Source organism: Myxine glutinosa, chromosome 6 (genome assembly GCF_964187855.1).
Source record: "Myxine glutinosa chromosome 6, kmMyxGlut1.1, whole genome shotgun sequence".
Lineage (NCBI taxonomy): Eukaryota > Metazoa > Chordata > Myxini > Myxiniformes > Myxinidae > Myxine > Myxine glutinosa.
The window spans coordinates 83,043,991-83,069,974 of NC_136266.1; the positions used below are offsets into that span (position 1 = coordinate 83,043,991).

At 45.3% G+C, this 25,984-nt stretch overlaps 1 protein-coding gene across 4 annotated transcripts in view; it reads right to left on the reverse strand.

Moving 5' to 3' along the window:
* Positions 1-25,984, reverse strand: part of EDC4 (enhancer of mRNA decapping 4) — a 143,622-nt gene that overhangs the window by 100,052 nt on the left and 17,586 nt on the right. The gene's annotated exons all lie outside the window — the stretch shown is intronic.

The following is a 25,984-nucleotide window of genomic DNA, read 5'->3' on the forward strand; positions in this document are numbered from 1 at the left end:
GTTTTTGACCTTCTAATTAGCATAAACAAAATGGCCACCAAATTGCCATTTTTTGGACAATTTCTTTGAACAAGCATTTATACATCATGTATATATACATGCAGCTCTTTCACTTTAACATTACAACTTTTACCCCAAAATGCACCTAGAAGATTATACATGGCCTTTTTTCATAAATCTATATTATTGTCTATTTATCTATAAATCTATTTCATATATCTCATCTATATTATGGTTGGTGACATATTGGGAAATGGTTTTAAGAAGACAATGTTTCATACAACCATTTATTCTAAAATTAAGTATACATGGCCATGAAGCACAAACATTCAGGAATGTCACACATGTTGTTTTACCAAACTACATCAAATTCATACAAGGGGTCTGATCATCACTCTGTTGCTGACAGGCACACATTGATGTGCACCTCAACTCTGAATAGCGACATTTGCAGCGTCGAGTCTTGCATTGCTTCTGGCATGCACAGCAAATCATCTCGAGGCAACTTTCTGGGATTGGACTCAGTGACATCAGAATAGGCTCTGGTCATGAATCACCACATTTCCATCCCATTTCCACAGATGCAGGAAGGTCAGGTATGGCACAATGAGCATTTCTCCATACCATGGCTTGATAGTGTACTCGCATCAAATGGAAATGAAGAGCATCACTTGTCAGTGACATTGCTTCTGGTTTACCAGTCTTGGTAATCGTATAGTATGTCGTGGCTGAATCAACGGAGGTTGTTCTGTGCATATTATATATTCTGCAGACCAACAATTCTGCAGTTTTGAGTGTCTCCTCTGTGAGTTCACCAATGCCCAAGTTCTTCAGCAGTTTATTCAAAACTCAAAAAAAAAAAAAAATTCGGCTTGGGAACCGGGTTAATCGAATTCAGCATACCCTAATTATGTTAAAAAGTGAGGTTCCCAACTTTTACCCCAAAAATGCACCTAGAAGCTTAAACATGGCCTTTTTACATAAATCCGTCTAGTCTAATAAAGAGCAAGCAGTGACAGAAATGGGCAGAATGGATGCCAGCTGACGATCACACCATTACAAAGAGCAGGAATACGAGGAAGACACTTCCCCGTTATCTGCCAGTGGATTATTCAACCATGGAATGACCGTCGTCAGAATTAGAAATAATCATATAGTCATTAAAGTGTTGTATTTTGAATGCTTATGGATGGTAGTGAGGATGATGTTCTCTGGGATAACCAGACAATCAACACCCCAGAGAAAAACAAAGGAAAACTAGAACGGCACTCAGTAGAGAGCATACATTCCTCCGCCTGGTGAACAGTTTACGTTTTGTATCCGAGAGTAGACCAGAAAATCACAATACAGAATTACATTTAATCAAAATCATCCATCCACAACTTTTTGAGATATCCTGCTTTGTATCGTTTTTAGCCCAATCACTCAATGGTGAAGAATCACTGAAAAATTAAATAATTCTCATGTCCGAATCCATATTCAAATCTTCACCAAAATCGAAAAGAAACGTCCTTGTCAGACACCCAACCTCTCCACAAAGTTTCGTCCAAATCCATCCACAACTTTTTGAGATATCCTGCTTTGTATAGTTTTTGTCCCTATCTACCAATGGTGAAGAATCACTTTTAAAAATTCTACTAGCCGGATCCGAATCCAGATCTTCACCAAAATCTAATTATTTCGTCCATGTTGCGTATGCTACATCTCTGCCAAATTTCGTCCGAATCCATCCACAACTTTTTGAGATATCTTGTTCACAAACGGACAGAGGTGAAAACATAACCTCCATCCAACTTTGGTGGCAGAGGTAAATATGTTTCAGGTAGCAAGACTGCCAGCAAGGCTTGCAATTTCGGTGAGGAAAACAAGACGGAAGACGACGGCGATGACAAATACTTGTATTACAATGATCAGGAGGCTTTCACAACCAAAGCCTTCCTCAGAAATTTTGATGAGGAAGACAATGAATCAATCTTTGACTGCTTTACATCTAAAATATTTGTAAACCAAATTACTGGACATTATCTTAATCACATGCAGTATGGTCTCGTAATACAGACATTCTTCACTCCATGTATAATACACAACGTCAACTCACATTGATTATTGATTATTGCTGAAGACACATTTAAATGTCCATTATAATAAGTGTTGTTATATCCTTAAGAGGCCAAACGGACACAGAAAACAAAATAAAGGGAGCGGGAGACAAGATGGGGAGAGAGGGGAAGCACACGAGTACAACATTTGAGAGCAGGGACATCGATAAATATGTGGGAGGGAGAGGGCTTGGGGGGGGGGAGGAGGCGTGGGAAGAGGGGTGGGGAGTGGGAGAAGTAAAAAAAACACATGGACACTGCTGGGACTTCCAGGAAAGAAGTCGGTATTTCAGAAAAGTGGATCTGGAGTGAATTAATGGGTAGAAAAGATCTAAGGTTTTGGATGGGGGAAGATAAGAGATGATGGTGAACAGCTGTTTTAAAGACCTGGAGGGAGGGGTGGGATTGAAGAAATTGAGGGAGTTTGTTCCAGAGGCGGGAGAAACGAGGAATGAAAGAGTAAAGGTGAGCAGAGTTTGGTTTTCTTTTTTTCTTTTCTTTTTTTTAATTCGTTTTAAATTTTGATTGTTTTGAAAAAATGAAGTTTTTTGGTTTCATGTTACAATTATTAGGTTTCCTCTGCATTTAAATGTTCTGAATACCTATTGTTTTTCCTAGAGTTTATTATTATTCTTCCGCCTGATTTTTTTCACCTCCGAAAAACTTAAAATCACTTCTCAGCAACTGTTGGTCCGATTGCCAAAAATTTTTCACCAAGTGATTGGCTAGGCATGTATAATTTTTTACTGCTAATTATGGCGTCATAGGTCACGTGGTATGGGCGCCATCTTGGAAAATACCTTCAACTCTGGCCCTCTATATCTCCAAAACGGCTCAATGGAAAAACTGAGTCATGGCTCATTCTAAAGAACCCTGCAATGGGATCAAAAAACATGTTTATTTAGGATATCAAAAGTGCTAACATTACAAATTTAGAATTCGGAAAATAGACCCCTTGATGCCACAAATATGATATTTTTATGGCATAGCCCACAGTGCGAAGCAGTCTAGAACAGTGTTTGTCCGTCCGTATGTATGTATGTATGTATGTATGTATGTATGTATGTATATAGCGCGAAGCAGTATAGAACAGTGTTTGTATGTATGTATGTATGTATGTATGTATGTATGTATGTATGTATGTATGTCCCCTCAAACGTATACCAATCAGAGCTGAGGATCTCGTCACATGACAGGATGATGTGATTATGTCTGATGTCATTACGGCGGTGCGGCGGCTGACTCCACACACCGCCATTTTAATTCCAATTTTGTTCAAGCCGAACATATCGTCGAACCCGTCATATATCACAATTGCCATGCTCTCTCTACCTTTACGTTTTTCATTCAGTGTGAAACACAAACAAACCGATTGTTAAAATGATCAACAAATATCGAAAGCATCGGCGTTATGTCTCTTCCAACAATACGGAATGTATAGGCCTGAGGCGTTACGACTCACCTTCAGACCGCTTCGGAAAAATCAAGCCCAGATTTGTTAATACAGTAGTGTACTGTTTCAGTCGTATCGTTTTTGTAAGAATAATAATAATATAGTAAATATAACCGTCGTGACAAATCCCAATGTAACACTTTAATCCCAATGTCGTGAATGGAAACCTAATGGATTGAAGCGGTGTATGGTTCATGAATCAGTGATGAGTTGTGTTCGGCACTAATATTAATAATAATATATATTAATAACACTAATCCCTTCGTAGTGACTGCAAACTTCCTGCAAGTAAAAATATATCACCTTCTACATATTAAAGTAGCGGCAGTTTTGTGTCCGTTACGTCATTATGTCGATGTCATTACGATGGCTGACTCCACCGATTGATATTTTAATTTACGAGTACACCCGCTCACTACGGGAGCGGCAGGAAGGGTCATTCCTCTTTGGGGGTAGATTACAGGCGATCGATGATCGGGTCTCAAGAACATTGGGTGTGTGTTCATTTACCAAGTTTCTTGTGGAGAGAACGCCAAGTGGTTCAAGCATTCGAGCAAGCACTCCATCCAAAACCCTTAAGGAACGGCTGGCTTGGCAAGCGTTAGCTACCTACTTGGTAAATGTTGCACACCTCCAACCCTTGTGGGTATATAGATTACAGTAGATCTTCTCTCAGTTCTGTTGTTACGGATCCATCACTTCCACCTTTGTTGTTGATTATTTACTTGTAGGATTTTTAGTTTCAGGTAATATTGTTGTTAAGATTTTTGTGTGAAATGGAGATGACTTTAGTAAAAGGTAAAAAGAAAGGTTTGTGGAGGAAAAAGAAAAATGCAGCAAAGAACCAGAAGGAGGAGAAGGAGGAGGAGAAGATGGTCAGGAGAGAGATAGCCATGAATCGCGTCGTGGCTGTGAGGGGACTTTTTTGATATTGGTCGCGAATGAGTTGAGGCTTCCCGGGAAAGGGATTGTCCGTGACATAGTCATATATTGGGAGTGCAATTAAACCTGTGTCTCAGGTTTTATCACCAAGAGTGAGTTATTGGGGGAGAGAAATCAAGCGCCTCCATTACAGGCCGATACGCCATTTTGCCCTCGGAGACGTAGAGGCTGTCCACTTAGGGCATCTTGTTTTGTCGTTGGGATCTCCATATCTATCTCATAGTGTTGATTGTCGTTGGTTTACATATCGGCTCAATTCCCATATCGACCTCTCACCTCGTAACTCCTCGTTTGCAGTCGTGCCGATACCTGCCGCCGTGCCGATATCTCCCCAACGGCTGAACAGATAAAGCCCAAACTTTGCATGCAGAATCGCGTGCCCATGACGAACAAAAAGTTCCCGCATGACGACGTCGTACGTCACATCGTTTAGGAGTTGATGTTTTTAAGCATAAAGCTTAAATCCTATCTCCTCCCTAATTTTTGAAGATATAGAGTGGAAACTTTACACAAACGTTCCCCCTGTGGGGAAATTAAAACGTTACTTGGGAAGTTTTGATAAGTCACATGGTTTGGCCACAATAAATAAATTGAACGAAAATCTTTAAAAGCTTCTGTCTCTTGAACCGCTGCAATGATTGACTTGAATTTTTAATGCAATGTAGCATTAAAACTCTCATCAAGGGGAATAAGTGTTTAAAATTTCAAAATGATTGGTTGTACGGTCTGGAAGCTAGAAGTCGTTATTGTTGAAATAGGAAGAAACGCAACATTTGTTTTCCCAGGCCATGTAACCGATTGCGGCACTGCCATTTTTCGGATTTTATTGCCTTTAAAAATCATTCTCTCTGCAATAGCTGGACAGATTCACAGGAAATTTTCACCACAGGAGCGCCTCGGCCTGTAGAATATTTTAATGGTAATTATGACATCACAGGTCACGTGGTATGAGCGCCATCTTGAAAAAAACGAACAATTTTGCACCTCTATCTCCAGAAGCGCTGCACAGAAAAAAAATTGAGACATGTCTCATTGTAAAGAACTCTCCATGCAGAATAACATTTGTGAATGATGATGTCATAGGTTCCACCATTATGACGTCATAATTCGACAAGTGAAAAACTTCATCCGATCAGTATAAAATTTCTTGAGCATCATAAATTGATGCAGATTTTTTTTTTATAACGACGTCGTAGATCACGCGTTTCGGCCGCCATATTGTTTTAAGTGAGAAACCTGAAAAACCACTAAAACCCATTTTCTCCGAAACGACTGAACAGATTGAGGCCAAACTTGGCAGGCAGAATCGCATACCCATGACAAACAAAAAGTTCAGCGAGCATGACATCATAAGTCTCATGGTTTAGGAGCTATGACATTTTGAAGCATAAACCTTTGAAACCTAGCTCCTCCCTCATTTTTGATCATGTCGAATGGAAACTTCACAATTATGTTCCCCATGTCGGCATGCTAAAATTCCCCTTTGGAATTTGCAATAGCACACATGGAATGGCAGTGATCAATAAATTGAACGAAGATATTAAAATATATACAGTATATCTCTTGAAACGCTTCATTGATCGACTTCAAATTTATTATAAAGTTTCACGTCATGAAGTGGAACAAACGTGCAAAATTTCAAGATGATTGGATGTACGGTCTGGAAGCTAGTTGTTATTGTGTGAAGAAGAAGAAACTCTGAATGACCTCCTGCAATGTCACGAATTCTGGCAGTGCGATTTTTCAGGTTTATTTTCTTTAAAAAATCATTTTCCCTGTAATGGTTTGACTGATGGACAGGAAATTTTCACCAAAGGAGCGCTTTGGTGTCCCATCCGTCGGCATTAGTTGATGGACATTAAGCTGGGCATCCCTTCTGTCAGCATTAGTTGATGGACATTAAGGCTGGGCAGCCCATCTGTCGACATTAGTTGATTGACGTTAAGCTGGGCGTCCCGATGGACATTAAGCTGGGCATCCCTTCTGTCAGCATTAGTTGATGGACATTAAGGCTGGGCAGCCCATCTGTCGACATTAGTTGATGGACGTTAAGCTGGGCATCCCGTCTGCCGGCAATAGTTGATTGACGTTACGCTGGCCGCCCCATCTGTCGGCATTAGTTGCATCAGGATTAAATTTCTTGAGCATCACCTATGGATAAATTGATGGAGAAAAAAAATAATAATAATGTGAAAGCGGGAAGGCGGAGGAAACCGGTCATCACTGCCAGCAGTTATAAAATGGCAGTTCTCATATATTTTCTTATCACGTCTTAATAAATACATTTCCTACTGGATCTTCCATACTTTTGCACCTCGGTGTACTGTATATATAAAATTTAAAAGGTGAAGCCTCGGTCAACCCATGTGAGTATGTCTATTAATTACATACTGTTCAAATGTGAGTAATGTACTCGTATGTACTGTAGTCCCATCAAGTTTTTAATGACATGGTGTTGGACAATGAGCACATCTGCTAATTACATATTATTGCACTGTGACTATGTCCAGACCTTTCAATTTGACCTTTAGACCTCTCAAACCAATATGATGGGAGTCATACTGAAAGTGCAGTGTGCTTGAACACATGGATGTGCAGTCGAGAAATTTCAGTTTTCAAACACAAATTATACACGACAGAGACAAACAAATCAACTCTCTTCTTAAAGGCTAATAACCCTCAAAACTGCTTGCTATTTATAAAGTGTTCTAATATACGGACAAACGTTTGATAAAATATCAGGTGTCAACAGAGCAGCTTCTCTTCTCGACTTGGTTATGACAAACTTCCCTGCAAATGTCTGCTGCTCTTCTTCTGCTCCAATCGGTTCATCTGACCATATGCTTGTTAAAGTAGACGTCTCTCTGGCCATTCTCAGAGTCTCCTCAACGTCGACGAGTCTGGCATTTCACGCAAGCCAACTGGCATGGTCTTCAAGCAGCCACAAATCATCTGGACTGGTCTCCCATCTCCACTGCCTCTGACATCAACCCATCCTGAGAATTCTTAAAAAGTAAACTGCTCTCTCTCTCATGCACAGATTTATCCCATCTCGTCTTCAGTTGTCATACCCTTCCTCCCGCCCATGGTACACGGAATCTTGTGGTGAGGCAGTTGCCATGAAACAACTTGCCTTCGCCTCCTGGAAGGCAAATCCAACGGAAGGCAATCTCATTTCCTTTCAGAAAGTCCCGGAACAAGTGTGTGTCTACCCTCAGGAGAGCCAAGAAACAATATCTCTCTATTCTCAAGAGTGAACTCTCAAACCTGTCTCCCACTTCCAAATCCTGGTGGCATCTTGTCAAATCTGTTTCTGGTATTTGTTCCCCCTCCATCCCCTCCCTCACCTCAAACAACTACACAGCTGACTCCGCACGTGAAAAAGCTGAACGCCTCAACTCTGTGTTTGACTCAAAATCTTGTGTTCCAAACCCATCTCTCTCTGTACCCAACGTACCCAGTCGTACCCAGCTGCTCCTGGACTCTGTGTCCTTCTCTCTTGACGAGGTGGAGATGTTTCTGTCAATCCTCGACTCTGATTCTGCAACTGGACCAGACGGCATCAGCCCACGGGTCCTAAAATCCGCTCTGCTCACCAAACTCTCCTCCTATGGTATCCATGGAAATCTCCACGCATGGCTTGCGGACTTCCTCTCTGGTCGTAGTCAACGTGTGGCCCTGAATGGATTTCTCTCATCTCCCCCCTTCCTGTTCAGGCTGGAGTTCCCCAAGGCAGTGTTCTGGGCCCTGTGCTATTTCTGGTCTTCATCAATGATCTCTCCGACTCTCTGGAAAATCCTCTCTATCTCTTTGCTGATGACTCCACTCTCTGCCGCTCCATATCTCATCCCTCAGATCGGCAGTCCGCAGCCTGCTCCCTCGCTGCAGACCTGGTCAAAATCACAGACTGGTCAAACAAGTGGAACATGTCTTTCAATCCTGACAAATCCCACACTCTCACTATGTCTCTTCAAAAAGACCGTATGGACAACCCTCCCATCTACTTTCTCAACAATCCTCTCCAAGAAGTTCTGTCACTCAATCTCTTGGGTCTCACAATCTGCCATGATCTTTCCTGGGAAAAACACATTTCCAAGCTGGCCTCCAAAGCCAGACGCCGACTGGGCATTCTCCATCATGCGAAGTCCTTCCTTGGCACACCTGAGCTCCTCACCACATATAAGACTTTCATCCGCAGCTCAATGGAATACTGCTCTCCCCTCTGGGCTGGTGCTCCTGCCTCGCACCTCGCTCAGCTTCATGCTGTTGAAACCAAAGCTTTCAGAATCATTGGAATCTCCCGCGATGAAGCTGATTGTGAGGGCCTTTCACTCACTCACCGCAAGCAGGTTGGTAGTCTTTCTGTTTTCTCCCAACTCCTCTCTGGCCTAGCCCCCCCCAGCACTGTCTGTGCTCTGTCCCCCAAGTACTCCTGCAGGTCGCACAAGATCTGCCTGCAACCCTCTTCTGGTGAAAGTGCCAAAATCAAGACTCTCTGCTCACCTTCACTCTTTCATTCCTCTTTTCTCCCACCTCTGTGACAAACTCCCTCACTCTCTTCAATCCCACTCATCCCTCCTGGTCTTTAAAACAGCTGTTCACCACCATCTCTTATCTTCCCCCATCCAAAACCTTGATCTTTTCTACCCCTATTAATTTACCCCAGATCCACTTTTATGAAATACAGACTTCTTTCCTGGAAGTCCGAGCAGTGTCCAAGTTTTTTTTTTTTTTACCTCTCCCACCCTCACCCCCATCCCCACGCCTCCTCGCCCCAAGCCGATCCCTCCCACAGATCTCCCGATATCCCTGCTCTCAAATGTTGTACTTGTGTGCTTCCCCCTCTCTCACCATCTTGTCTCCCGCTCCCTTCATTTCACGTTTTATGTGTCCGTGCATGTTTTCATGTTCAATGTTTTAGCTCTTAAAAGAGCCTCGACCTTGTATACAAAAAAAAGCCATAATGAAGCTAGCTAGTTTGCTAGCTAACAAGTGTTATAATTATATGTGGTACTAATTGTGAGAATGGTGTTGTTAAGCGTGAGAATGGTGGCATACTACTCCTGTGTCGAAATGCCACAGACATTACTTAATGCTGTACATGTCATTATTGCTATCCATTACATAATAATAACATTATTTAATGTGAAGTGGTTTCACAGAATGGATAAGACAATTTATGGTGCAATACAAAACTCTCCAGCATGTATATTATACATTTTAAGGTACAAAAACAAGTAATCAAAAACATTTTTCATTATGCAATTTAGGATGCAGGAATGACACGCCAAAAAAATATGTAAACAAGGTAGGGATGGTCACATTAAATGATCATGTTGTTATGAATTTTGGGTAGGGGAATATATAGATCCAGGTAGATCTGCATAGGTAGGTGCTCCGATGTCATCAAGAAGAACCATTTCGATGTACAGTAAGTCAGGGATCTGTTTAGGCGGTTTGTCGGATTAAGTGCATATCTGTGATCATACAAGGATTATCGTGTGATAGGTGGAGTAGGTATTATGCTAATTCCCTGGTGTGTCAAACCTGTGATCATTCCTGTGTCACGTATAGCAACGCACCATAGACATTAGTTAGGCCCAATAGTTACACCACAAAGACTACTTAAATTCCCCCTCCGCCACTATAACAATATGACTCACAGGAAGCCAGTTCGGGGCACCGCCAATGGAGCCGCAGCCAGCCGCATCGCCAGCTAGCATGGCAACACACATCGAGCAGGCAGGCAATGGACACGCTCAGAGGGGCAGCAATTGGCCAAGGCAAAGGGCGAGTAAGAAGCAGGCCGCCCATTGGCAGAGAAGAAGCGACACACTGATTGGCCACCGACTGATGGCATAACACTAAGGGCACGAAGCGCTTGGCCAATGAGGGGACAGACGCGATCAGGACATTCGGGAAGTCAAGAAGCGACGCGCTGATTGGGGGGAGGGAGAGCTGACGTCACGAGACGGCCGGTAAAACCACTCGCTGGCTGACATTTCTTTCCTCTCATCTTTGGATTCCTTCCTGCCCGGACCTCTCTTCCCTTCTTGCCTTCTCTTGCGTTGGATCTTGTTCCGTTTGGACCCTTGCTCGTTGGGCGACGACGAACGGTGGAGAAATGGTGGAGCGCCAACGATCAACCTCCCCTGTTCACGTACGGACCTCGCGTGTGAGCGACGACCGTGCAGGCGACCGTGCAGGCGAGGCCTGCCATGGCGGCATACGTGGGACTGGTGGAGCGCGAACGAGGGCCGATTCCCGCCAACCGGAGCCGCGTCCGGACTGCACGTTTGGGGCCAGGACGACGTGCTCGGACCTGACGATCCCTGACACTGCAGACGGAGACAAGCGTTACGCCTAGGTCCCCCGTCGGTGAAGTGATGCGAGTTGACAAAGTGGAAGACGCAAGGTGGCCATCTTGGATTTTTCAATAGCGTTCTTCCTGATGCCTAGATACACCCACACACCAGATTAGAAGTTGGTACTTCGCTTATTTTTCAAGATAATCCGCTCACAATGTTCAGCCATACATGGCGGTGGCCATCTTGAATTTTGACGTGGCGACCCAATTTTCAATAGCGTTCTACCTTATGCGTAGACACACCCACACACCAGATTAGAAGTTGGTACTTCGTTTATTTTTCAAGATATTCCGCTCACAAGGTTCAGACATATATATATATATGGCGGCGGCCATCTTGGATTTAGACGTGGGTTGCACCCACACAGCAAATTAGAATTCGGTCCTTCACTTACGCACGCACGTACGCACGCACGGAGGGGAAAACCAATGATAGTCCCCCTTTCACTCCGCGGTGCGACGGGGGACAATAAGCTCGCACCACAGAACACAATTCTTTTTTTTGGTATATATTCCCTCGTACGTGTTCGAAGTCTGCATGTAGGAGCGCTCATTAGGGGTTTTAGATATCGTCGTGTTTCTTTGCGTCGGGGTCCGGCAATAAAGCCGCGTTTATTTTTGTACAATAAATCGGGTTTTTGCGAGTTAATTTCCACAGGGTTGAAGACGCTTGCGCTCGACCATCAGGTAAAGTTCCCGCTTCTTCTTCTTATCTTACTTCCTCCCACGCATATAGAGTGAAGTCCGTGTTTGATCGTCGCCTCGGAGTTAAAGCTCGCTTTGGCTATTCGTGATTTCCCTGGCCTTAACCGAGGGGGGGGGGGGGGGGGGGGGGGAGTCACGCGACAATGTGAATCCATCCATCCATCTTTCTATGAACAACTAGGGGAAAGCCCATCAAAATGAATGGTGCACAATACACAACACAACACAGAGAGAGGATCACTATGCACACAAAGTTATGGATTTGCATCTGAATTATTCAAGAACGAGAAACGTGTCTAAGCGGGATACTAAACATGAATGGGTCAAAACGTTAGGTGGGATTTGATGAAACGGAAAACCAAATACTACATTGGAGTCATCAGAAGGAACCCGAATAAGCAAAGAGCAAAGATGGGGTCATCCGAAGGAACCTGGATAGGATTCGGGTTTCAGCTGCTACTCTACAACTCTCAAACCCATCCAGGCGCAGCCAAGTGAACCTTCCAGAAAAAATCTCTGCAACAATTCACTTCTCCTTGGACAGATAGATGAAGAAAGAGAGAGAGAAAGAAAGAACAAGCAAGAATTATAATGAAGAAGGAGAAATGTGAAAAAGTATAAAGAAATGTGAAAGGAACAAAGATCCCTCACTCGTAGCCATAACTCCTAGCCCTAAATATAAGCCCTAAATCCGAGCCCTAAATCCTAGTCCTAACTCCTAGCCCGAGAAAGATGTTGGGAAGAACCCAGATAGGTAGATTTCAGCATTTTTTCCTTAGACAAAAATGCAACAGCTACAAACTACCAGAGGTCCATCAGTGGGGAAGCAGAATCCACACAGCATCAGGATATGGTACAATCATAATGAAACGGAAAACCAAATACTACATTGGAGTCGCACAAGATCTGCCTGCAACCCTCTTATGGTTAAACTGCCAAAATCAAGACTTTCTGCTCACCTTCACTCCTTCATTCCTCTTTTCTCCCGCCTCTGGAACAAACTCCCTCACTCTCTTCAATCCCACTCCACCCTCCAGGTCTTTAAAACAGCTGTTCACCACCATCTCTTATCCTCCCCCATCCAAAACCTTGATCTTTTCTACCCCCGCTAATTTCGGTCCCCTTGTGTTTTATACCTCTCCCCCCTCCCCCCCCCCCCCCCCTCCCCTTCCCACGCCTCCTGCCCCCAAGCCCTCTCCCTCCCACACTTCTCCCTGCTCTCAAATGTTGTGGTTGTGTGCTTCCCCTTCTCTCCCCATCTTGTCTTCCGCTCCCTCTTTTTGGATATTTTGTTTGTCTGGTTGATTTGTTTGTGAAATAAATGTTAGCTCTTTCACGAGCCTCGATTCAGTATACAAAGAAAAAAAAAAGAAAAAAAAAAGTGCTTCAGGCGTTAATGTGAAATGCAGAAACATGCGGTGTACAAGCACAGCTTCGATTGCTCCTGAAATAAATAATAACAAGCGCTACGCCTAGGTCCCACGTCGGTGAAGTGATGCGAGTTGACAAAGTGGAAGACGCAAGGCGGCCATCTTGGATTTTGACGTGGCGAAGAGTGATGGAAAACATTTGGCTACCTCGGAGACATGCTGAATGGAGAAGGTGGATCAGACTCGGCAACGGTTGCTCGAGTGAGATGTGCATGGAAGAAGTTTCGGGAACTGAGTGGCGTGCTGATGAGGAGGAGAGTGTCGCTGAAGCTGAAGGGAAAGGTGTATGCTGCATGTGTGAGAAGTGTTATGATTTATGGGAGCGAGACATGGGTAATGAACGTAGAGCAGCAACGAAGGCTGGAAAGGGTGGAAATGCGAATGGTTCGGTGGATGTGCGGAGTATCGTTGAGAGAGAGGAAGACAAATGATGAATTGCGAAAGATGATGGGAATATTGCCTGTGATTGATGCTGTGAAGAGGAACAGGTTGAGATGGTTTGGTCATGTGTTGAGGAAGGATGAAAGTGACTGGTTGAGAAGAGTGATGGAAATTAATGTAGAAGGAAGTAGAGGACGGGGAAGACCGAGAAAGACTTGGCTAAAGATGGTGGAAGAAGAAATGCGGGCAAGGGGGTTAACAAGGAGAGATGCAGAAAATAGGGCAAAATGGAGAAGATTGTCATGGGGACCGCAAGGCTAACCCCCGCTCTAGTGGGGAAAATGGCCTTTAAAATGCATGTTGTTGTTGTTGTATTGTTATGGATTCGGCACTAATTATTGTTGGTATTGTTATTATTGTTGGTTCCCAGTAAGGGTTATTGTGGTTAAAAGGTTTAAAAGCACTCATGATGAAAATGATGCCGGAAATGGCATAGCGCACCGGAAGAGGTGGAGCAAGGAAGAAGAGCACATAAGGGAGCGGTGAAACGAGGCGTCTTGGTTGAAGCTCCGTACCGAGCGGTCGAGCGGGCAGTGCGAGTGAACTTTGAGTCCATGAAAGGAAGTTCGTGCGATAGGTGACATCGCCGGAGTGCTGTGGAGCTCCTCACCACACCTGAGCTCCTCACCACATACAAGGCTTTCATCCGCAGCTCAATGGAATACTGTTCCCCCCTCTGGGCTGGTGCTCCTGCCTCACACCTTGCTCGGCTTCACGCTGTTGAGGCCAAAGCTTTCAGAATCATTGGAATCTCCTGCGATGTAGTCAACGCCGAGGGCCTTTCACTCACTCACCGCAGGCAGGTTGGTGGTCTTTCTGTCTTCTACCGACTCCTCTCCGGCCTTGCTCCCCCAGCTCTCTCTGTGCTCTGTCCCCCCAATATTCCTTCAGGTCGCACAAGATCTGCCTGCAACCCTCTTCTGGTTAAACTGCCAAAGTCTAGGCTCTCTGCTCACCTTCACTCTTTCATTCCCCTTTTCTCCCGCCTCTGGAACAAACTCCCCCACTCCCTTCAATCCCACTCCTCCCTCCAGGTCTTTAAAACAGCTGTTCACCACCATCTCTTATCTTCCCCCATCGAAAACCTTGATCTTTTCTACCCCCGGTAATTCACCCCAGAGTCCTTGCAGTGTTCATATGTTTTAATCCTCTCCCACCTCCCCCCAAGTCCTCCCGATGTCCCTGCTCTCAAATGTTGTGTTTGTGTCCTTCCCCCTCTCTTTTGTGTCCTTCCCCCTCTCTCCCCATCTTGTCTTCCGCTCCCCTTGTTTTTTGTGTTTTGTGTGTCGGTTTGTCTTTTTGTGTGATTAATGTTAGCTCTTTCACGAGCCTCGATCTTGTATACAAAAAAAATAAAATAAATAAAAATAAAATAGTGCTCAGGATTATAGAAAAGCAACAAACAAAGGTAATTGAAAACCATTGTCTTTATATTTGTGATATAACTGTATTACATAATACATGATATTGCAAGTCCTTTGAAGTTATAGGTTGTTATAGGAAGTATCAGATTGAACTATAAGTCCTATACACAGGATCTACGAGGTCTATACCGTTCAGGAATATGCTTTTACAGATCTTCATCACTGTCCTGTGTGTCATTTTCACAAAGGTGTCTACGCAAATGTAAACATTCATTTTTGGATTCCTCATGCTCTGAATATTCCAAAAATGTATAGTTTTGCTAATCTACCAAAATTGTGAACGAAAGAATGTAGTGAACCTGACTAAATGTTCCACCACTTACGTCACACTCTGTCCAATCACCGAGCGCTATTCCATCATCCATCACTCCGACCAATCACGAACCTCGAGCCGTGGTCTCCCTGTCACGAGTCGTCGGGGTGGGGGGGGGGGGGGCGGAGTCTAGTATCTGTTCGGGAATGTTTGGATGACGTCAGGGCTTCCTGGCCGATCGGCAAATGCTGTTGTTTCTGTCGGCCCTGGTGGCGTGGTTGGCTAATGGAGTCCATCACCAGTCGGCTGAGTTTTATAAGAACATAGGGAAAAATCGCAGGGGGCCAATTACACATTGGGGTTTATTAATCTTACGCCCCAGAACTTGTTAACACAAAAGCCACGCCCATTATGGCAACATGCAAACAATCTTAACCTGAACATTACCCTGCCTATGTACATCAAGATGGCTTCTTCTTCACGACACATGGTGCATACAAAAACCTACACATTCTGAACTTTCTTAAGGTATTCCATGGCTACCCCCACAAACGTAAGAGTATCCTGAGCACGAAATGGGGTATTACTGTATATTGATATCAAATTTAAAAATGTATTTACACCGGTTCCAAAAAGACACAATTGCCCATTACGTATTCATATGACGTACACATCATTGACATACAGTAATTCATGACATAAATCATGCGCTCAATCTTTACAAATTAAGGCAAATATTTTCATACATTGGGTATTTGGTTGATAGAAAGTAAAAAGGGGTTCAGTTTTGTCCTTCGCTTAAATAGCTGTCCAACAAATGGTTGTAATGAAACACACATACACATTTTGAGGTTTGGCTAATTATCAACAGAATGGTTCTGCCTGCAAATGACACGATACATCTCTCTCAATTTGGTTAGTGAAAGTGAGCGAGCGAGCGTGTGTGCGCATTTTAATGATTTCATATTTCACTGGTCAGTCATGAATGGGAAACTATCAACATCCAATATCATTGCAAATGGATGCAGAGATGGACAGGGAATAACCATTATTCGAAGAAAGATGTGGGATGGTTTGACATGATAATTTAATGTGACCATCTCTACCTTGTTTAAAAAGCTTACGGCATGCCATCCAGATTCCTATAATCATGGAGCTCTCTATATATGTCCTATATGTGTTCTTGGGAAATGCCATGTATATTGAAACAGCGTATATCGGAACATATTTTTCCATAGGAATACATGTTATGATAGGAGTGGGGGGCGTTGTGTTCCTGGGAAATCTTGGTTTACTCTTGGACAAGTTATACAATATATTTTTTAACAATGAATAAAAGGAAAATGAAGGTATAAAAAACTGCCCTCGCCTGACAACTAGATGTTATGGATGTTACTGTGCTGCTCAAACCGCTCAAACCAGCCTCTGCTAGCGTAAAATGTTTCACTTTGACTTGACTCACCTCGTTCGCCCTTCAGGTCGTTAAATAAACTGTGGGCTTTAGCCTGGATCGCAAGCAAACATATTGGCACACGATCTTGGTTTTGTTCTTCGATAAAGACTGATAAATAATGAACATTCCACATTCTCCATCACCAAACTATGTGTGTGTACATTCCGAGAAGCACCCAGTGGCATATTGCACTGCCAAGCGGCACTCACCTTGTCCTTGTTTGCCCTGATTGTCCTCACGGGTGGATCAATAATTGCAGCCATATGCACTGCATGATCACGAGTATCGAACCGCCTCAACACATCTAATTTGGTCTGCAAGGTGACTACACTGCATCTCCTCTTGCTCACAGATGCACTAGCCTCACTTAACAATCATTTATCACTCACTGTATTAAGAAAATAAATACACTACCGAAAGTGGAATAAATGAATCTGGTCACGCACATTCAACAAAGATGGTAATGTAACAATCCTGTACAGGGCAGAGAGAGGCAGAGCTTCCAAGTTTTATATATATATATATATATGTATATATATATATATATATATATATATATATATATATATATATATATATATATATATATATATATATATATATATATACTATTATATATATATATATATATATATATATATATATATATAAATATATATATATATATATAAATATATATATATATATATAAATATATATATATATATATATATATATATATATATATATATATATATATACATATATACACATATATATACACAACAACAACAACATGCATTTTAAGGCCATTTTCCCTGCTAGAGTGGGGATTAGCCTTGCGGTCCCCATGACAATCTTCTCCATTTTGCCCTATTTTCTGCATCTCTCCTCGTTAACCCCCTTGCCCGCATTTCTTCTTCCACCATCTTTAGCCAAGTCTTTCTCGGTCTTCCCCGTCCTCAACTTCCTTCTCGGTTATCTTCTCTGCCGGTCCTAAAACTAGGTTACTCTCTATGTTGCCATCCCATTCATTCTCTGTATTCAACAGTATTTCCATATATCTCTTCCATCTTCCTTTAATTCCATCTGGGTCCACAACGATTTGTCCCATTTCATCCTTCAAGCAACTCACCCCCAACACATCACACCTCTCTTTCGCTATCTGCTTTGCAATCCTGAATACCGCTCTCTGACCCTCTTCCAAATCCAAGCGTTCTCTGAACTTTTTCCTACATGACTCCTGTGCCTTTGCTACCTCTTTCTTTGCAGCCTTATAACTTTCATGCTCTGCCTTTTCTGCCCCCATACCCTTCGCCTTCTGCCACTCCTTGAACTTCTTCCTCTTCTCATCAGTCTTCTTTCCAACTTCGTCATCTCACCACCATGTTTCCGAGTGCCTCGGTGGTCCTTTTGTCCATCCACATACCTCACCAACGGCTCCCAACAGACTATCTTTCATTGACATCCATTATATATACTAGGACGTGCCCGTACGTGGGTGCCCGTTCCTTGCCAAAAAAAAAAAAAAAATGTCTTCGCCCATGCATGCACGGGCGTGCCCATGGGCCCATGGGCGTGCCCGTAAGTGCGTGATGTGACCGTACAATGAATGTATCGTCCCGACGCCGCAGCTCGGATGGCGCTGCAGTTAATCGGGCCTGTATCGGCAGAGTTATTATAAACGTGTACTACAATCGATCGTACCTTACAGCGTCTGCTCGCCACGTTCAGCATCAGTACGTCGTCACTATGACTATCCGTAAGTCCGGAAGTGACGTCCTCATTTGACTGTCCGGAAGGTCGCATATCGCAGTTACGATGAATCGCAAATTAGTTTTAATTAGTTTTAAAACATAGTTTAACGCCAACATAGCGCCAACATAGTTTGCCAACGTGAAATAAATGAATACGCTCTCAAATGTGCCGTCCGAGGCAGAGTCTGTTCGCCACGTTCGGCACACGTGATAGCTCGCTGCTCTCTGATTGGTTGAATCGTTTTTTGGACATAGCTCGGTAACTACTTCTCCGATTAATATGAAACCTTGAAAAGGCACATCCTCAGGTCCCCAGCAATATACCTGGCAAGTTTCAAGTATATCGGACCCGTGGTTGTCGAGAAACAGCGGTCACAGACACACACACATACACACACACACATACACACAGAGATTACTGGAAATATATATATATATATATATATATATATATATATATATAATATATATATATATATATATATATATATATATATATATATATATATATATATATATATATATATTGTTGCGGTTTTTTAGAACCCTCCACTTTGTAAATATTTGTAATAATCCCTTATAAATAATCCCCTGTAAATATTCCCACTTTTGTGTAAAGGTCAAAGGTCGCACCCTAGTTAGGTCATATTGCAACACATAGAACACCATAGGATCTTCTTTAGTTATTTCATTAGTATGTGTTCTAGTTAAGGATCTGTTCCCAATAGTTGAATCTGCGTTGCATTAATCAAATAACCTAGGCCCCTTCTCAAATTCCCATCCTATTCATTTTGCGGCTTTACCCTCTCCAAATTGTATTAAGCGCCTCTGCCAGCCGCAGCCGCCCCAGCATTTGCTGCCTTTTGGTTGTTCGCTGCCAGCCGCCATAACTGAGAAGGAAGTTGAGGAAGCGATAAAAGCAATGAAGGGTAGAAAAGCGGGAGGGCCGACGGGAGTTGTGGGAGATATGTTGAAGGCAGCAGGAAGTTGGGGTGTGAAGAGAATGACAGAGATCTGTAATCTGGTGGTGAAAGAAGGCCGCATTCCAGTGAATTGGGAACTGAGTACCCTCGTCCCTCTATACAAGGGGAAAGGTGACCCTCTGGAGTGTGGCTCGTACCGAGCGATAAAGTTATTGGAGCATGGAATGAAGGTATTGGAAAGGGTGTTGGAGAGGAGGATAAGGAAGAAAGTGAAGATCGACGAAATGCAGTTTGGATTTATGCCAGGAAGAGGAACGACAGACGCGCTTTTCATTGTGAGGCAGTTGCAGGAGAAGTACATGGAGAAGAGGAAGAAGTTGTTTCTTGGGTTTGTTGATCTGGAGAAAGCATTCGATCGGGTTCCACGCAAAGTATTGACATGGGCATTGAGGAAGTTAGGAGTGGAGGAATGGTTGATCAGAGTAGTGATGGCAATGTACAAAAGAGCACGCACAGCTGTAAGGACGAAGGACGGGAACAGTGGTGAGTTTGAGGTGAAGGTGGAGTGCATCAGGGGTCGGTACTAAGTCCACTACTATTTGTAGCTGTGATGGAGGTGCTGGCTCAGAACGTAAAGGAGGGTTTACCGTGGGAGATGTTGTATGCAGATGATCTGGTGTTGATTGCGGAAAGTATGGATGGACTGAAGGAAAAGATGAACACGTGGAAGGAATGTATGGAGACAAAAGGTCTGAAGGTGAATATCGGAAAGACGAAGGTGATGGCAAGTGGTAAAGCATGTGGTGAGGTGGAAAGAACTGGGAAGTGGCCCTGTGCTGTGTGTAGGAAGGGTGTCGGAGTGAACTCCATTCAGTGTACAATGTGCGCTGAGTGGGTTCATCAAAAATGTAGTGGTCTGAGAGGGTCATTAACCAGTGTGGCAGCTACATTCAAATGTAAGGTGTGCACAGAGGGAGCTGCAGATGGAGGAAATGTTGAGTTGGATCTTGGAGATGGCGTGAAGCTGGAAGGTGTGAAAACATTTTGCTACCTCGGAGACATGCTGAATGGAGAAGGTGGATCAGACTCGGCAACGGTTGCTCGAGTGAGATGTGCATGGAAGAAGTTTCGGGAATTGAGTGGCGTGCTGATGATGAGGGGAGTGTCGTTGAAGCTGAAGGGAAAGGTGTATGCTGCATGTGTGAGAAGTGTTATGATTTATGGGAGCGAGACATGGGTAATGAACGTAGAGCAGCAACGAAGGTTGGAAAGGGTGGAAATGCGAATGGTTCGACGGATGTGCGGAGTATCGTTGAGAGAGAGGAAGACAAATGATAAATTGCGAAAGATGATGGGAATAGAGCCTGTGATTGATGCTGTGAAGAGGAACAGGTTGAGATGGTTTGGTCATGTGTTGAGGAAGGATGAAAGTGACTGGTTGAGAAGAGTGATGGAAATGAATGTAGAAGGAAGTAGAAGACGGGGAAGACCGAGAAAGACTTGGCTAAAGATGGTGGAAGAAGAAATGCGGGCAAGGGGGTTAACAAGGAGAGATGCAGAAAATAGGGCAAAATGGAGAAGATTGTCATGGGGACCGCAAGGCTAACCCCCGCTCTAGCAGGGAAAATGGCCTTTAAAATGCATGTTGTTGTTGTGTTGCTGCCAGCCGCCATAAGCCACGCGGCGGAGTTGGAGAAAAAGGGGGAGGAGCGCCAGGAACGAAGGCGTGGCCCCTCAACGCACCATCAAGGGGCGGACCGATGAGCCCTCACGACCAATCAGGGCCGAGGCAGCTCAACGATGGGCGTATCCAAAAAGGCAAGCGGCTTAATACGCGATCGGCCAATATAAGCGGGTGCGTGGGACTACTAGAGGAGATGAGCCAGGGAGAGAGAAGGAGTCGAACATAAAAGAGATGTGCCTGGGAGAACGACGTCAGCAGATGAGAGAGGAGTCGTGCGACAGAGTGGTGAAGGGGTCCTTGCTTGTCGTTTTCACGAAATGTTGAAGGCATGCACACTGGTTGAAGGCGAAGGAGTCAATCGATTACGGACGCAGCATCCCAGTCTCCAGTCTCCCCCCCCCCCATATAATTGTCCAGTCGCGTTCAACGACATGCAGAGCTGTTTGCCGGGTTTCGCCTCGAACCCGGAGCGTGGACCGGAGCGCGAGGTCGGAGCCGGAACTCGACGCCTACCAGCTGCCTGGACCCTTCTCTTCCTTCCCACCACCACCACCTTTGCGTGTCAGTGTTTGTTCTGTCCTGGGAGTGATATATAAGACTGTCTAAGCTTGCCCTATGTCCTTTTATTTCCTTCTTTTGTATATTCTTGCACCTTTCGTTTCCTCTTGAGTGTTGTATAATAAATTCTGTGTTCCTTCTTATTCTTTGGGTTTTCCTCTCATCCGGTCGCTTTAGTCTTTTCCCAATTGAATACCGGTGGCACGATATAGGAATCGCTTAGAATCGGGTTTAGACTGCCGCTAACGGCTCGAGCTTCGGATTGCTAAACCGCTCGGCAATATTCCATCTTGTCCATGGCTCGGGCAGGAGTATCGCCCTGCTTCCGACCGGAAGGAGCGCGATATCTTCTAAGGACTCGGACGGACAGCTTAATAGACGAGTGGATAAACCCCCCCTCGGTAAGGAAAGCACCGTACTCCGAGATCCGCAACAATTGGTGTCAGGAGTGGGATTGAACCCGAACCAAATTTTTAAATCCATCTAAAAAAAAATTGGTAAAAAATTAGGAGCGGCCAAAATTTTTATTAAAATCCAAATTAAGGTCGTGCCATGGATAGTCAAGGCGATCGGATGCTGGTGGGGGAGAATGAGGAGGTAAATGAGGAGGTAGGATCAACCCAGGACCCCAGGGCACAATTGGGAGAAATGGAAGAGGAGGTCGAAGATGGTGCGGTAGAGGGGGTTGCAGGCACGCAAAATGGCGGCGCCTCGCACATGGCCGTGGCAGCAGAGCCCGCGGTGCCAACGGACTGGGACCTATTTATGATACAAATGAGGGCCTTTATGGTCAAGACGGGTGAAGACATGGCAAAGAATAGTAGGCAGATGGAAAATAAAATGGATGCTCAGAGTAATAAAATTGGGGAATTGAGAAATGACATGGGAAGCCAAATTGGGGGATTAGAAAACCAAATTGGGGGATTGAGAGACGGGTTGAGTAATTTGGAAGATAGAATGGGGGAGCGATTAGAAAGCCAAATTGGGGGGCTAGAAGGCAAATTGGGAGGATTAGGGGGCCAATTGGAGGACGTGGGTAGCCAAATTGGGGAAATGAAGGACGGGTTAACGGGATTGGAAAATAGAATGGCCACCCAGGAGAACCAAATGGAAGGGGTGAAGAATGGGTTAGCGGGGTTAGAATACAATATGGAAGGCAAATTGAGGGAAATAGGGGATCAATCCACCCGGGAAATCAAACGAATGTGGGAGCAGATAGAGGAGGTAAAAATTGGACTAGAAAACAAATTTGACACCCACAAGGGGGAGCTAGAACAGATGAGGGCGGCATCTACCAAGGAAATAGGAGAGATGGGGGAGGATATAAGGCGCGGGGTGAGCGAAGAGATCAGAGGAGTACGCGATGAGGTGAAGCAGTGTGAGGAGCGCATGGAGAGAGAGGTGAGAAAGAGTACGGCGAGGTTACAAGGGGGTATAGAGGAGTTGACGCAAGGAGTAGGGCAGCTGACAGTGGGACAAAAGGAGTTGGGTGAGCAGGTCGACAAGAACACAGCGGTGATAGGGGGGGCTGAAAGCGACGCAAAAGGAGATGAAGGAATTAATGGCGACAAAGAAAGAATGTCAGACAGTACACGAGGAATTGACAAAGAGGTTGGAGGAGGTGGCAGAGACTATGGAGACGAAAGAACGAGAAGTGAGGAAGCACATAGAGACGACCAAGGTAGCATTAGAGGAAGAAATTGTGGGGGCGCACCGAGAGACAGAAGAGGTGAAGCAGAAGTTCGAGGAAGTGGAAGAGAGGGTAAGTGAAATTAAGAAGGAAAAAAAAAAAAAAAAAAAAAACCACCTTTAGAGGCCATTTTTCCCCGCAAGCGGGGGTTGGCCTTTTTCGGGGACCGTGGTTGTTGTTGTTTTTTGGTCCCCTTTTTGAAGCAATGTTTTACGGCCGGATGCCCTTCCTAACGCCAACCCTTTTTGTCGCCTTTTTTTTTACGACAAACAGGGAATTAGCAGTGAACTGGTACTCAATTTGCCGACCTCGGAAGGATGACAGGCTGAGTCAACCCCCTGGCGTTAATTCAGCGATTGACCGGGATTCGAACCCAGGATCCTAGGATCCTAAGCCCTCACCCTAGCCGCTTGCCCAACACCAGGACTTAAGTGAAATTAAGAAGAGACGGAGGGAAACTAAGAAGGAGCTGAAGGAGGAAGTGATGGATTATGTATAAGGTCTGTGCTCAAATCGTGATGATGTACTTGCTAACCAGATAAACAGTTTGCAGGTGGTGGAGGAACGAAGAAGAGGAAGCGCCCAGGTGAGTCGGGCTGTGTTTGGTGCAAAAAGAATTTTCGCGCGCTTGGGATGCAGGCGTAACCCAGGCGCTCATAAAGGGTCCGTGGTGCGTGTTATGAATGGCAATGGCGCGCGTGTACGAATGGCGTCGGAGCGCGAGTGTGATACCGAGTGCGAGAGCGAACGCACGTCGGAGTGTATGAGTGATGAATGCGATACAGAGTGTGGAAGTAGGAGTGAGTGTGACCAGGAGTGTGAGTCAGATGAGGAGAGTGTGCGAGGAGGCACACCCGAGGTGGTGGTGGAGCACGTGATTGGGTGTGCGATAGGGGATTGCACACCCGTGGGTAGGTGTGCGCTGAGTTGGTATGTGCAAGAGTGCACACCCACGAGTGTTACGGAGGACGTAACGGAGGAGAGGTGTGGAACGGAGTGTGATGATAGAGTGTGCGGGGAGAATGCATGCGCAAGAATGTGCGTGAGTGTGTGGTGAGCGTTATGATTAGACCTGAGTATGGAGCGAAAGAGAATGCACGAGCGAGTACAGTGGTAGAATGCGTGGGATGTACAAGTGGCGTTGGAGCGCCGGGTTTGGTGAGTGTAAAAGGGGTCGCGTATGCGTGCGAGCATGTAAGGAAAGCAGCGACGTTGACCGGGACAGCGTTTAGGCTGATGGATAGCTGACGCGAGCACTCGGTGCGCGGTGCTCTTTGTGTGTTGCGGGAGCGGGCGGGGATCGGTGTCGCGTCGCTCTTGCTCGGAGCGTCGTGCACGATTCGGGCCGGGCCCCGCCCTGCACGGTCGAATCCGCGCTTTGTGAGGCAAAGCGGGCGGCCCAGTTCGAGGGGGGGGGTAGGAGAGGTCGGAACGGCGCCCCCTTGTGGTGGCGGCGCTCCACCCGGTCAAGGCTGGGCCATCGCGCTTGGCAGTGCAAGGCCTTGCGCCGGGATGGTGCTTGGAGCCTTGGCCCAGCCAAACCTCCTCCCCTGAACCGAATGCCGGACGGACCCAACCTGCAGGAGACCAAACCACCCGAATGCATTGCTCGGCTTTGCGAAGCCGAGCTTTGATGATATAATGACACACCGGGGCTCATAGTACAGTGGACTGGATAGTGAAATTGATAGCAAATGGTATATGGTGTAGAGGGATGGTAGATCTACCATCCCTCACATCGTATCTATGGGGGCAAAGGAGCATTAGTTTATGGGGTTATGGCGGTGAAAACCTAGCCAGGGAGGGCTTGGATAATGTTAGGGTTTAGAAATGACCATAGGTAACTGTAGATTTAAGTAGCGACATCATACCTGTAGAGGGGACGTAGAGAGATTATTTGGATAATAACGACGAGGGAGTGCATAGTGTAAGGGAAGACGGGGAGCACGAGTTTCAGAAGGGAGTAGTCAGCTTAGACGATGCTATGTATTTGTGGTGAGCATGATGATTGGCATGATATTGAGTGAATGGTCCTGGAGGAAAGGAGGGTGCAAGTGCCACCAGGTGTGTGGGCACCAGGTGTGCAAGTGGAATACAGGTGGCAAGTGAGAATGGTTGTATGGAATAGATGGCATGGAATAAATGGAGTAAGGAATGGATGGTGTGGAGTGAGTATGGTGGAATATGTGGAGTGGAGTGTATTGTGCGAAAGGGTGAGTGGGGACAGGATGGACCCCCTCACGAGTACCCGGGGAGGGTAGTTTAAAAGTAGGTAGAGGGAGTAGGTAAATTGTGGTTGGATATTGGCATCTGTGGTGCGAGAGTAGCAGAGTACTGCTTGAGGGGTGCATTAGTGGAGTAAATTGGCTGGGCGTGTGGCCTATTAGTGTGTGTGATTAAATGGGCACTCCACCACTGTTAGTCTGTCGGCCAGGTGAGGCCGCAGGTAGGCTCTGGGAGCCAGGTAGAGTTAGAGTTCAATGGGGCCCGAGGATCCGGAGGACGGACCCGGGTAGCCCAGTGCCAGAGAGGGCACCGAGGGGGTGAGAGCGCCAGAGGGCCTTCCCCAGGTAGGTTAGGGTAAGGAGCAGGTAAGCTCCGGAGGCAGCTGCAGTGGCGGAGGTGTGCAGGTGAGCGGACCTGCTGGGAGCGCCACACGACCCAGCCCGGAAATTGTGCGAGGGCACAGGGTGAGGGAATCGGGGGAGTGAGACTCCAAATTGGTGAGCACCACAGTTTGGTCAATGGGAATTGGTTTTTAGAACCACATCGTGTAAAATGGCCAATGGTTTGGCAGGGAAAGACCCCGGGTAGTGTAAAGTGTGT